This window comes from Oryctolagus cuniculus, chromosome 6 (assembly GCF_051225735.1).
Source record: "Oryctolagus cuniculus isolate XC-2025 breed Fujian yellow rabbit chromosome 6, ASM5122573v1, whole genome shotgun sequence".
In the NCBI taxonomy this organism is placed as follows: Eukaryota; Metazoa; Chordata; class Mammalia; order Lagomorpha; family Leporidae; genus Oryctolagus; species Oryctolagus cuniculus.
The window spans coordinates 38187994-38201239 of record NC_142872.1 but is presented as its reverse complement, the minus strand read 5'-3'; the positions used below and the strand labels follow the sequence as shown (position 1 = coordinate 38201239).

The 13246-nt window shown below is 48.5% G+C and overlaps 1 protein-coding gene across 13 annotated transcripts in view; it reads right to left on the bottom strand.

Annotated features, from left to right (window-relative positions):
- ARHGEF37 (Rho guanine nucleotide exchange factor 37) overlaps positions 1 to 12349 on the bottom strand; it is a 56627-nt gene extending 44278 nt beyond the window's left edge. For 3 of the 13 annotated variants that reach the window (XM_008255241.5, XM_089336067.1, XM_089336071.1), the window contains exons 1-2: positions 11761 to 12349; positions 11332 to 11482 (exon numbers count right to left, since the gene is read on the bottom strand). The gene's annotated coding sequence lies outside the window, so the exon portion shown is untranslated. Of the gene's footprint in view, positions 1 to 11299; positions 11483 to 11569 lie in introns of all 13 variants that reach the window. The other 10 variants (XM_089336069.1, XM_070076298.2, XM_089336073.1 and 7 more) reach the window with 6 other exon arrangements.
- Positions 12350 to 13246: the final 897 nt, after the last annotated feature.

The window sequence follows — 13246 nt, the reverse complement described above, 5'->3', positions numbered from 1 at the left end:
CAGGCCATAACAAAGAGCAGCCGGGACTAGAACCAGCAGCCAAATGGGATGCCAACACCACAGTTGGCGGATTAAACCACTGTGCCATTCCGTGTTCTCTATTTTTATAGTCACAGCTTTTTAAGAATGTCTTAAATGCCTTTTAGGACTAGCCTTATTCAAGCAACATAATTCCCTGGAGATTCATGGGGCTGGGTGCCTCAACAGTCCCTTCCTTTTTATTGCTGAGTATTTGAGATGTTGTATTAGTTCAAGAAAATCTGGATCAAAATGGCAAAAATGTTATATAAAAAAAAGCTAGGAGGTAAAGATATGGGTATCTGTTGTATCATTCTTTCGTTTTTTTTTTTTTTTTTTTTTTTTTTTTTTTTTTGACAGGCAGAGTGGACAGTGAGAGAGAGACAGAGAGAAAGGTCTTCCTTTGCCGTTGGTTCACCCTCCAATGGCTGCCGCGGCCGGCGTGCTGCGGCCGGCGCACCGCGCTGATCCGATGGCAGGAGCCAGGAGCCAGGTGCTTTTCCTGGTCTCCCATGGGGTGCAGGGCCCAAGCACCTGGGCCATCCTCCACTGCACTCCCTGGCCACAGCAGAGGGCTGGCCTGGAAGAGGGGCAACCGGGACAGAATCCGGCGCCCCGACCGGGACTAGAACCCGGTGTGCCGGCGCCGCTAGGCGGAGGATTAGCCTAGTGAGCCGCGGCGCCGGCCTGTTGTATCATTCTTTGATATACGCTCATAATGCCTCATAATATTTAAAGTGGCAGGGCTGGTGCTGTGGTGTAGTGGGTAAAGCCTCTGCACACAGTGCCGGCATCCCATATGGGCACTGGTTCGAGTCCCAGCTGCTCCCCTTCCGATCCCCCTCTCTGCTATGGCCTTGGAAAGCAGTAGAAGATGGCCCACGTCCTTGGGCCCCTGCACCCATGTGGGGAACCCGGAGGAGGTTCCTGGCTCTTGGCTTCAGATCAGCACAGCTCTGGTGGTTGCAGCCATCTGAGGAGTGAACCAGCAGATGGAAGACACCTCTCTGCCTCTGCCTCTCTGTAACTCTGCTATTCAAATAAATAAATAAATCTTTAAAAAAATATTTAAAGTGGCATGCATCCCATTCAACTTTGTACTTGGGTTGTTTATGACAAGGTTCATCTTCCTGGCTAGACACCAAGCTCTTGGAGGCAAGAGGAACACTTAGTCATATCCTCCCCTGCATCTCACAACACTGACAAGTAATACCTATTTTTTTTTTTTTTTGACAGGCAGAGTGGACAGTGAGAGAGAGAGACAGAGAGAAAGGTCTTCCTTTGCCGTTGGTTCACCCTCCAATGGCCGCCACGGCCGGCGTGCTGCGGCCGGCACACCGCGCTGATCCGATGGCAGGAGCCAGGAGCCAGGAGCCAGGTGCTTTTCCTGGTCTCCCATGGGGTGCAGGGCCCAAGCACCTGGGCCATCCTCCACTGCACTCCCTGGCCACAGCAGAGAGCTGGCCTGGAAGAGGGACAACCGGGACAGAATCCGGCGCCCCGACCGGGACTAGAACCCGGTGTGCCGGCGCCGCTAGGCGGAGGATTAGCCTAGTGAGCCGCGGCGTCGGCCCCCTATTTTCTAAATAAAGAGCTCTCATGGATATATTAGTGGTAGCTAAAGTTTTCTGTCTTGGACCATAAGCCCTGATCCATGGTACTTGTATTTAAACTGAGTGAAAGGTTGTTTAGAGGGCAAGGGGCCCAGAGAGACACTGGAATGGATCCCATCTGATGCACGCCTCTGTCCCAGCTCCTGAACACTGCCCTGGTCTGCTGTTCTGTCCCTGGCCAGGATCGCCAACATTCACTACCTTGTACACAGCTTCTCTAAAAAGATTCCATTCAAAATCCCAGCAGAGCTATTCAGGTCCCACGACTCAGAACTGTTGCTAAGTAAACAGAAAGCATAAGTAATACTTTAAAAAGAACTTCAAAAAAAAATCCTTTAAAAAGCGTTAATTTGCCCTCAGGTTAATTATAATCTAGACCTCTAAGCAGGTCTGGCCAAAACTCTCTGTAGCAGCATTTTATAATCCCTTAGTTTATAGTCTGTGTAATTTGTACTTTTACAGGAAAGAAACACACTTTTATTTCTTCAAAAATACATTATTCAGCAATAAAAAGGAATGAACGCTGACATGCTACAACATGAAAGAACCTTGAAAGCATCGTGTTAAGTGAGAGAAGGCAGTCACAAGGACCACGTACTTTCTGACTGTGAGTGCACTGATACAAATATCCAGAATAGACAAATCTATAAAGATGGAAAGTGCTTAGCGGTTGCCTCAGGCTGAGGGGGTGGAGCATGGGACAGAAGGGCATAAGGTTTCTTCTGGGGTTCCTGAAAATGTTCTATATTTATTGTGGTGATGTCCGCAGAAGTCTGTGAGTATACTAAAAACCACTGATGTATACATTTTAAATGGGCAAATTAGATGACCTGAATGGTATCTCAATAAAGTTGCTACCAAAAAATACGTAATACCAAAAGCTAGAGAAACTAGATTCCTCAAACACTACTGCTGGGGATTGAAAATGCTACAGCCACTCTGGACAATAGTTTGTCAGTTTCTCTAAAAATTAAACACCCAGGGCTGGGCACATGGCACAGCATTAAGTTGCTGCCTGGGATGCTGGCATCCCATATCAGAGTGTCTGATTCAAATCCTGAATACTCTGCCTCTGATTCCAGCTTCCTGCTAATGTGCACCAGGGAAGGCTGCAGGTGATGGCTCAAGTATTTGGGTTCCTACCACCCATGCGGGAGGCTCAGATGGAGTTGCAGTCTCCTGGCTTTGGCCTCGACCAGCCCTGGCTCTGGCAGGCATTTGGGGAGTGAACTAGCAGATGGAAGACCTATCTCTGCCTTTCAAATAAAATGAGAACAAATAAACATTTTTTAATGGAATACCCATTTACCATACAACTAAGGAATCATACCCTTTGGCCTGTAACCCAAAGAAACTAAACACAGGCCCACCCAAAAACCCACACACAAGTATTCATAGTAGCTTTATTTGTAATATTTAAAACCTGAAAACTAAAATGTCCTTTAATAGATGAAAGATTGAACAAACTGTGGTTCATCCACACCACTGAATACTCAGAAATAAAAAAGGTACGAGTTATTGATACATAGCAACAGTTTGGAGGTTCTGCAAGGAATGATGCCTCATGGAAAAAAAAAATGGCCCAATTTCAGAAAGCTACATACTATGTGTTCTATTTTTTTTTTTTATTTGACAGGTAGAGTTATAGACAGTGAGAGAGAGAGACAGAAAGGTCTTCATTCTGTTGGTTCACCCCCCAAATGGCCGCTACGGCCAGTGCTGCGCCGATCCGAAGCCAGGAGCCAGGTGCTTCTTCCTGGTCTCCCATGCAGGTGCAGGGCCCAAGCACTTGGGCCATCCTCCACAGCCCTCCGGGGCCACAGCAGAGAGCTGGCCTGGAAGAGGAGCAACCAGGACTAGAACCCGGCGCCCATATGGGATGCCGGCGCCGCAGGTGGAGGATTAACCAAGTGAGCCACCACGCCGGCCCCCTATGTGTTCTATTTAATTACAAACAAAATTACAGAGCTTGAGAACAGATTGGTGGCTGCCAGGTTAGGGGTGGGGTAGGGAGCAGGTATATGTGACAATAAAGGAAGGGCACCAAGAAGAGTGTTGTGACGACAGAAAAGTTTGGGATCCTAATGGTGATGGTGGTTATACAAATCTATATGAGATAAAATCATACAGAACAATCATATGCCGTATCACACCAATGCCCATTTCCTGGTTTTGATATTGTGTGTGTGTGTTTTAAGTAAGATGTGGCACTGGAAAAAACAGCATAGAGGGTACATGGAATTTCCTGTACTATTCTCATAACTTCAGGTTGCTGTGCAAATATTTTGATAACACAAATTTAAAAACCACATATGATACAATTTCAGTTATCCACTATCTATATGACACTCTAAGGTCAAATGTAGCTGAAAAGCCTAGGAGAGCCAGCTGAGTGCCCTTGTTCCATTTCCTGGGTTGGCCTGATAAGGAGGCTTGTCTCAGAGAACACGCTTGAGGAATGTGGCTTGCTTAAGGTAAATCAGGTGCCAGGCCAACCCTGGAAAAAGAATCTTCACAGTCCAGTTCATGCTCAGTCCTGAAGTCTACATTATGTCTTGTGATAGGCAATCAATAGCTAAAATCAACATGGCACATAGCTTTTGTGCAAAAAATAATTTTTAAATGAAATGCCTTACAATTAATGTTTTTTCAGCAAGCTGTTGCCTCTAACTCTAGCACCAGATAAGAGTGAGCTAACTCCCTTCTTCTCTTCTGTCTACACTGGAACATAGGGATTTGGGAACTCACATAATTATTCAGCCAGTATTTGGAACAGCCACAACATACCAAAGAACAAGGAAAATGGCTCTATAATAAGGATTGAATATTTAAAATCCTCCGTTATTTGCTCCAAGTCTCACTCCACTAAAAACACTAAACACTAAAACACTAAAAACACGCTGGACATCCTGATTATTCATCCCTTGCAAGACAAAAGAAGCAACAGGGAAGGGATGCTTAGAACATAACTTTGACCAATCAGACAAAATGAATGGAAAAGTGGACCCATGGAGACCCCTGGGGAAATGAAACCATCATCTTGAAGCTCTTGCAGAAAGCAAAACGGCACAGCTGGGCGAGAACAGCATCCATGGCAGCCTGCCCCAGTCTTATAGGGAGGCAAATTTAAACATTTCTAGAATAAAGAAAAAGGAAAAGGAAAAGAAAATAAAAAAAGGAAGGAAGACCTCTGTTCTGAGACTCTAGAAATGGTCCCTGGAAAGCTGTCAAAGGTGAAGATCAGGAATTATAATAGCAACAGACCCTGCTGAAGGACAGTGGGGGTGGAAGAACACCTATAAAGACAAGAGAGGTGGAGATGCTGTAGCATAGTGTGTTAAGCCACCACCTGTAGCCAGCGCCAGCATCCCAGGTGGGCACCTGTTGGATTCCGGGTCGCTCCACTTCTGACCTGGCTCCCTGCTGATGTGCGTGGGGCGGTGATAAAGGATGGCCCAGGTCCTTGGGCTCCTACACCCATGTGGGAAACCTAGAGGAGGCTCCTGCCCCCTGGCTTCAATCTGGCCTGGCTCTGGCAATTTGGGGAGTACCAGTGGCTAGAGGGTCTTTCGCAATCTTTCCCTCTCTAACTCTGCCCTTCAAATAAAAAAGTAAATCTTAAAAACAAAAAACAAACAAACAAACAAAAAACAGTAAAGAAAAGAAAAGAGGCCACCTAGAGACCCTGGCTAACAAGCTGGCTTCTAAAAGTATATAAAATAGGCCAGCACCGTGGCTCACTAGGCTATCCTCTGCCTGCGGTGCTGGCACTCCGGGTTCTAGTGCCGGTTGGGGCACCGGTTCTGTCCCAGTTGCTCCTCTTCCAGTCCAGCTCTCCGCTGTGGCCCGGGAAGGCAGTGGAGGATGGCACAGGTGCTTGGGCCCTGCACCCGCATGGGAGACCAGGAGGAAGCACCCGGCTCCTGCCTTCGGATCAGCGCGGTGCGCAGGCCGCAGCGCACCAGCCATGGCGGCCATTGGAGGGTGAACCAATGGCAAAAGGAAGACCTTTCTCTCTGTCTCTCTCTCTATATCCACTCTGCCTGTAAAAAAATAAAATAAAATAAAAAAAAAAATCCATGTAAAAATGCTTAAAAGAGTGCCTGGTACATGGTAAACTCCTTAATAGTACCTGCTCTGTTTTGTTACTACTATGGTTAAACTTGAAAGGGCAGCATTACTACTGACTGGATGGATAAAGAACTTGTCTAAGGTCCCTTTCCTGATCTAGATGCCTCCAATAATATTCCAGCAAATGGCAAGAAAAGCTCATCATGATAATACTACATATGAGAAGTACATAACAGGCCGGCGCTGTGGCTCACTAGGCTAATCCTCTGCCTTGTGACACCGGCATCTCGGGTTCTAGTCCCAGTCGGGGCGCCGGATTCTGTCCCGGTTGCCCCTCTTCCAGGCCAGCTCTCTGCTGTGGCCGGGGAATGCAGTGGAGGATGGCCCAAGTGCTTGGGCCCTGCACCCCATGGGAGACCAGGAAAAGCACCTGGCTCCTGCCATCAGATCAGCGCGGTGCGCCGGATGCAGCGCACCGGCCGTGGCGGCCATTGGAGGGTGAACCAACGGCAAAAGGAAGACCTTTCTCTCTGTCTCTCTCTCTCACTGTCCACTCTGTCAAAAAAAAAAAAAAAAAAAAAAAAAAAGAAGTACATAACATAATCTGCCTCAGAATGCTAATACCACAGAAGTAAGAAATAGAGATAGGGGGGGGGGGGAGGCGCAGCTGCACAGTGGTTAACACCCGCCTGAAGCACTGGCATCCCATATGGGCACTGGTTCTAGTCCCGGCTGCTCCGCTTCTTATCCAACTCTCTGCTATGGCCTTGGAAAGCAGTAGAAGATGGCTCAAGTCCTTGGGCCCCTGCACCTGCGTGGGAAACCCGGAAGAAGCTCCTGGCTCCTGGTTTTGGATTGGCACAGCTTCAGCCGTTGTGGCCAAATGGGGAGTGAACCAGCAGATGGAAGACCTCTTTCTCTGTCTCCAACTCTCCCTGTAACTCTTTCAAATAAATAAATAAGAAATAGAGATTGGGAAAGGGAGTAAACCCTGACACCATTCAATCCAACCATGGTGGAGACGGATTCCTCTGGGACTGTTTGTTGTGTTGTTGTTGTTGTTGTTGTTTGCATGAGCTAATACATTTTCACTCCCCTATCCCCTTTGGCCCAAGCCACTCTGTGTTGGGTTTCTGCCACTTAATTGAAACAAATGATTTGTTAGCCCTTGGAAAGGGGAGCAGAGATCACTTGGAGTCAGTAATAATAATAATAATTAAAAATCACAGGTCATGCCAGCCTATCCTCATTCTGTCACTGCAAGTCGGCTACTTCAGTGTATCAAAGTTCAGGCACAGCCTAGCGGATCTGGACCAACAAGGTGACACCCTTACAAACATGGAAGCTGGGGCCAAGGGGAGACAACAGTTATACACACTGAAAAGTGATAAAACTACTAAATTCAAAGAGTTTTGAGAAGTGTCAGCCTCTGGACTCTACCCTGTTTCATTAAGGATTTCCATTAGGTCTCCTGGTGATTTTTACCTATAAGTCATATACACAAGTGTTCCAGTTCCTCTGCCTCTTGGTCAGCACTTGGTGTGGTTAGTTTTCATTTTAGCCATCCTAATGTCAACTTAATGTGCATTTCTTTGATGCTTAATGATTTTGAGAATTTTTTTTTGACAGGCAGAGTGGACAGTGAGAGAGAGAGAGACAGAGAGAAAGGTCTTCCTTTTCCATTGGTTTACTCCCCAGTGGCCGCTGCGGCCAGCACACTGCGGCCGGCACACTGCACTGATCCGAAGCCAGGAGCCAGGTGCTTCTCCTGGTCTCCCATGCGGGCACAGGGCCCAAGGACCTGGGCCATCCTGCACTGCACTCCCGGGCCACAGCAGAGAGATGGACTGGAAGAGGAGCAACCAGGATAGAATCCGGCGCCCCAACTGGGACTAGAACCTAGGGTGCCAGCGCCGCAGGCGGAGGATTAGCTTATTGAGCCACAGCGCTGGCCAATTTTTGAGAATTTTTTCAAGTGCTTACTTGCCATTCATATTTCTTCTTTAGAAAATCACTTAAATTTTTGTTTAAATCAGGAAAAGGCTCTTGCTCATTATATAACTATACAACAATACAGACACATACACAGATATACACATACACAGTCTCTGCTACTAATCCCACTCCCTAAAGCGCAGACAAGTAACCAGAGGTACATAAGAATCACCAGGAGTACTTATTAAGCATGCAAATTCTTGCCCCTACTCCAAAAGTTTCCGATTCAGTAGGTCAGGTGTGAGGCATTTTAACAACCCCCTAGGTGATTCTAAGGCAAGCAGCCTGTAAATCATTTCTTCAGGATTTCTCCTTTCAACCTTGCCCTACTGAGGAACAGAGGGAATGAGTCTGGAGGGAAAAGACATGGAAGGGGTGCTCAGCCATCTTCAAATAAGGAAGTCCTTGCCTGAAATAGCAAGCCTGTTTGCTCCATATTGTCCAGTGGAGCCCCTGAAGTTGGAACCGGAAGGTCAAATTAGAAAGCATGTTTTTTTTTTAAAAAAAAAGATTTATTTATTTGAAAAATAGTGTTACAGAGAGAGAGGTCTTCCACCCATTGTTTCACTTCCCAAATGGCCACAATGGCCAGGGCTAGGCTAGGCTGAAGCCAGGAGCCTGGAACTCCATTCAGGTCTCCCATGTGGGTAGCAGGGATCCAAGTATCTGAGCCACCCTCCACTGCCTTTCCAGGTGCACCAGCAGGGAACTAGATCAGAAGTGGAGCAGCTGGGACTTGAACTAGCACTCATATGGGATGCTGGTGTTGCAGACAGTGGCTCAAGCCTCTGTGCCACAACACCAGTGCTAGGAAAAAAATTTTTGATGTTATAAAAAATACCGTGAAACAAAATCAGGTCATCAAGGGCCTGGTATTGTGGCCAGTGGATTAAGTCACCACTTGCAATGATGGCATTCCAATCAGAGCACCAGTTTCAGTTCTGGCTACTCCTTTTCCAATCCAGCTACCTGCTGATGTGCCTGGGAAAGCAGCAGAAGATAACCCAAGTGCTTGGGCACCTGCAACCACATGGGAAATCCAGATAGGGTTTCTGGCTCCTGTCTTTGGCCTGGCCTAGCCCTAGCTGTTGCAGCCATTTGGGGAGTGAGTCGGATGGAAGATTGTGGGGAGCAACTGGGAGCAACTCGGACTAGACTAAGTTACTGGAATTAAGACTTATTCTATGCATCTGCTCTCCCACAATATGGCGCTGGGAGAGGAGAAAACAGCTTCTACGCAGCTGCCTCTTGCCAACTTGAGTGATGACCTCCAGGAGCTGATCCTGCTCCTGATTGGAGGAGAGCAGCGTACTCGGCGTGTGGGCAGCCAAGTTGGGATTGGCGGAAGAGGACTATAAAGGAGGAGAGAGACAACATGCACCAGGAACATCTAAGGGGAATATCTATCTGAAGGAACACCTGAGCAGCCCCTGAGAGAGCCGGCCGGCGGTGTGCCGCTCCCCCGCGGAAGTGGGGAAAGTGGCTAGGGGGAACCGCCCTTCCATGGAGGTGGAAGGGTCTGTAGCCAACCCGGGAAGAACCAGCAGCAAACCCGGGGAGGGCCGAGCAGACAAAAGAACAGCGCAGGGTCCTGTGTCGTTCCTCCATGAAGAGGGGGAGCGACATAATGGTGCCGTGACTCGGATATGAAGCCTAGGCAGGGTTTAGTGTCGTTCCTCCACGAAGAGGGGGAGCGACAGAAGATCTTTTCTTCTCTCTTTCAAAATAAATACTATTAAAAAGGGGATGGAGGGGAGGACCAGTGCTGTGGCATAGCAGGTAAAGCCGCAGGCTGTAGTGCCAACATCCCATATGGGCACCGGTTCGAGTCCTGGCTGCTCCTCTTCAGATCCAGCTCTCTGCTATGGCCTGGGAAAGCAGTGGAAGATGGCCCAAGTCCTTGGGCCCCTGCACCTACGTGGGAAACCCGGAAGAAGCTCCTGGCTCCTGGCTTCGGATTGGCACAGCTTCAGCCATTGTGGCCAAATGGGGAGTGAACCAGCAGATGGAAGACCTCTCTTCTCTCTTTCTCTGCCTCTCCTTCTCTATGTAATTTTGCCTTTCAAATAAAAGAAATAAATCTTTGAAAAAAAAAATCCACTACGCCAGGAAGGGAACGAACTTGCCAAAGTCACAGTGCTTGCAGATAAAGGACTTCTCCCAGTTGAGAAAAGACTGATTGGGAGCAAGGTGGAAAGAGGACAAGAGCCATCTCAGGCATACCACACTGCCTCTCACAATGTCTCCTGGAGGAACGTATGTGGAGAGGAATGTAATCACCAGACAGGTGATGTGTGTCTTCACCCAAATTAAATAGCAGCTATTTACCCTTAGCCATATTTCCCTGGCTCGATTTTACAAGACTAAAAAGGTAGAGAGAAGAGACAAAACAGTATTTTTACGAGAAATTCTTTTTATAAATAAGTGGATATGCCCAGGCCCTGTCCTCACAATTTTAGATCCATAAAATTCTTAAGACTGTCAATAAATACGCAATAGGCTTTGGACAACCAAGCTTGATAAATGCCATTCTACTTCTGTTACAGTACCCAAAGACACGCTCCCCCTTCATTAGTTAAATAAAAAGCCATTTATTTGATCTTGAACCGAATCAATCAAGGCACTGTTTGCCACAGTAATCTGCTGATTCAAGGGGGACGTGAGCCAGCTGCCAGCAACTCCCGCAGCCTGGCAGAAACTCCGTGAGCTTCCATTGCTGGACAAGACTGGGTGTTGCCCTGGTCCCAGCTTATGTCCTCTTTCCTCTAGTTTTGAAACAAACAAGTTGGGTGCTGGCTGCATTCGAAATAGGGGAGGGAGGATCCATTAACAGTTCTTGTTAGGACATCCATTAGTATCTACTTTCAACATTTGACCTTGGGTCAAATATTGGGTGTTGGGCTTTACTGCACCCTTAATTAGGATGCGATCACCAAGGAATGCATGTGCTGTGTTTGTTAAGTCAAAATAGGGATGACTTTAGATTTTCATGTATAGGATTTTAAATTATTTTCATTTTCTTTTATCCTGGATATAGTCCATGTTCTTTCAGGTCATCATCACTCGCCCCTAAGTAGCACAGCAGTGATTCACCTTGATACGGGCGGCAGGGCTTTTATTGAGCACCTGCTACTATGTACCAGGCCCTGGATCTCCGGTCATTCTGGTGTCTGACAGTAATAGCCTGGAGGACGAAACAGACACTCTTATCTCCAACTTACAAAGAAAATTGGGCCTTAACGAGGTTGAAGTGCACGTCTAGGATCCCGCAGCCCGTGGCTGTCAGGGCACTGCATGCCAGCAGTTACTCCTCCACCGGCCGCTCTCTTTAAAAGGAGCAAAGAAACAGCTCTGAAAGGGCCAAGTGCCCGCCTGCAGTCATTCCTTCCAGCAGGCACTTGGTCAACCCTGAGACTATGAAAAGGCTGTTAATGCACCCCTCTCTGGGAGAGTGGATTCAGCTTTCTCTCGGGTCAGTGACCTCCAGAAGGTTCAGACCCAGTGCCTGGGCAGGTTGCCAGCCTCTCCATTCCCCTCCAAGCTTCTGGCCCACAGGACCTGAGCTGCCGGCTTCCAGCCCTGGCTTTGGCACCCCACCGTACCTTTCTGAGAGTCTTTAGCCAAGTCATCTCACCTTACAGATGGCAGGTTTATTCTTTCTTCCCTGGGCCTTGATTGCCTATTCTTCCTTCAATTTTCCTTGGCAAGGCTTCTTCACAATTGCTTGTATTTTTTCCATTGTCTTAATGTACGGATTCTCATTAAAAAGCCTCCCCAAATCCTACCTGGAAGCAGACAGAGATAGACAAACACAAAGAACAATCATTATTTTGTTCTAGTTCAGCTCACCTCCGTGGGCCTCAGTTTCCCACCTGTAAAACGACTCGGTTGAGTCACATGGTTCAGGTGACCGACACACAAAACTACGCAACAGCCTTGCACACGAGAGGTCGCCGCATCCCGCTCCCCCCTCCCGCCCCGCGTTTCTCCCTTTTCCCACCTGCTTAGCAGCTGCTCCCCGCACCCCTCCCGGCCCCATCCTGCCCAGCCAGGGCGCACTCACCGCGCAAGCGCGCCGAGAGCCTGGGAGCTCAGCCCCGCGGAGGACTGCGTAGCCGGCTCCTCGCACCCGCGCGCCCCGGACCGCGGTGCTCACCCCGCTGCGTGCGTGAGCGCGCGCCGTGAAGGGGTGACCGGCCTCCTGCCTTTGTTGATTTTGGTTCTGGAGCTGGGTTGTTTTCCGTTCGCCTCTCCTCCAGTCGGCCGCGGCCGGTAGCCCTACGGCGGTGCCCTGGCCGGCAGCCAGCGCGAGGCTTGCGCGGGCGGAGTTAGCGCCGCGCCCGAGACCCACCCGTGCCTTCTCGTGAAGCCGCCCGTCTCCTCGCCCCGCCTCGTCACCCCGAAAACAGGGATCGGCTCTTAGGCCACTCAGGGGGAATGCAGGCCCTGGAATCACCAGACGTCAGGGCTGGGCCTCCATTCAGTTTTGTGCCGGCTGCCGAGGAGGACCCCGGGGTCCTGCCCAATTCTCCTGCGAGCTCTCTGTGCAACCTTGACAGATCTGCCACTGTCCTCTTCCAGGGCCTGAAAGTGTCGGTCCATTCTCTCTCCTTAGAGCCCACCCTGTTGTGGGCACTGAGGACACAGAAGTCAGCATGACAGCCAGGTCCCGCCCTCGTGGACTCCTGTGATAATTGCTATGGAACAATGGAAAGTTTCTTATCAGGGTAACCAAACCTTGTTTGTTGAGTCAGGAATGGACGAGATGAATTCTCCCGATCCTGCCAATTTTAATTTTTACTCTTATTCTCACTTCTCAGGCATTACTGACTACTGGTTATAGTTGCATTGCCTACTAAATCCCAGGAACTACACCAAACATTTTACAGGTGTGGTCTCATTTAACGTGCTCACGACCTCAGAGAGAGGAATTCAGGCTACAGAGATGGAAATATCTTCCTCATGGTCACACAACTAAGTGACAAGACCAGTTATTCAAATCCAAACTGCCTGAGGCCTCAGAGTGCTGAACCTCCACTCTGCACCCATAAAAATTACAAAGTCCAGAATAGCCTTGATCTTTAATGTGACAGATGAGGGCAACTGAAGGAGAGGAGGGTAATTTAGCGCCTGTAGAAGAGAAAAACAAGGAAAGTTGGGAGATTTTTATTTTAATATTTTACTTTTCATTCATTCATTTTATCTATTTATTTAAAAGGCAGAGCAGGAGATGCCCCCATCCTCTGGTTCACTCTCCAGATGCCCTCTCAACAGCCAGGGCCAGGCAGAAGCCAGGAGGCTGGAACTCAGTCCAGGCCTCGCATTTGGGTGGCAGGGACACAACCAGTTGAATCATCACCACTGCCTCCCAAGAAGCTAAAAGCAGGAGTGGAGTTGGGTTTCAAACCTAGGCACTCTGATATGGGTTGTCGGTGTCCCAAGGCCGGTGTTAACCTCTGTGCCAAACACTCATCCCAGAGACAGCTTTTTAAAAGAAGTAGTCCTATGGATTAAACCTCACCTGTATGACCTGAGGTCACCGTGATGGG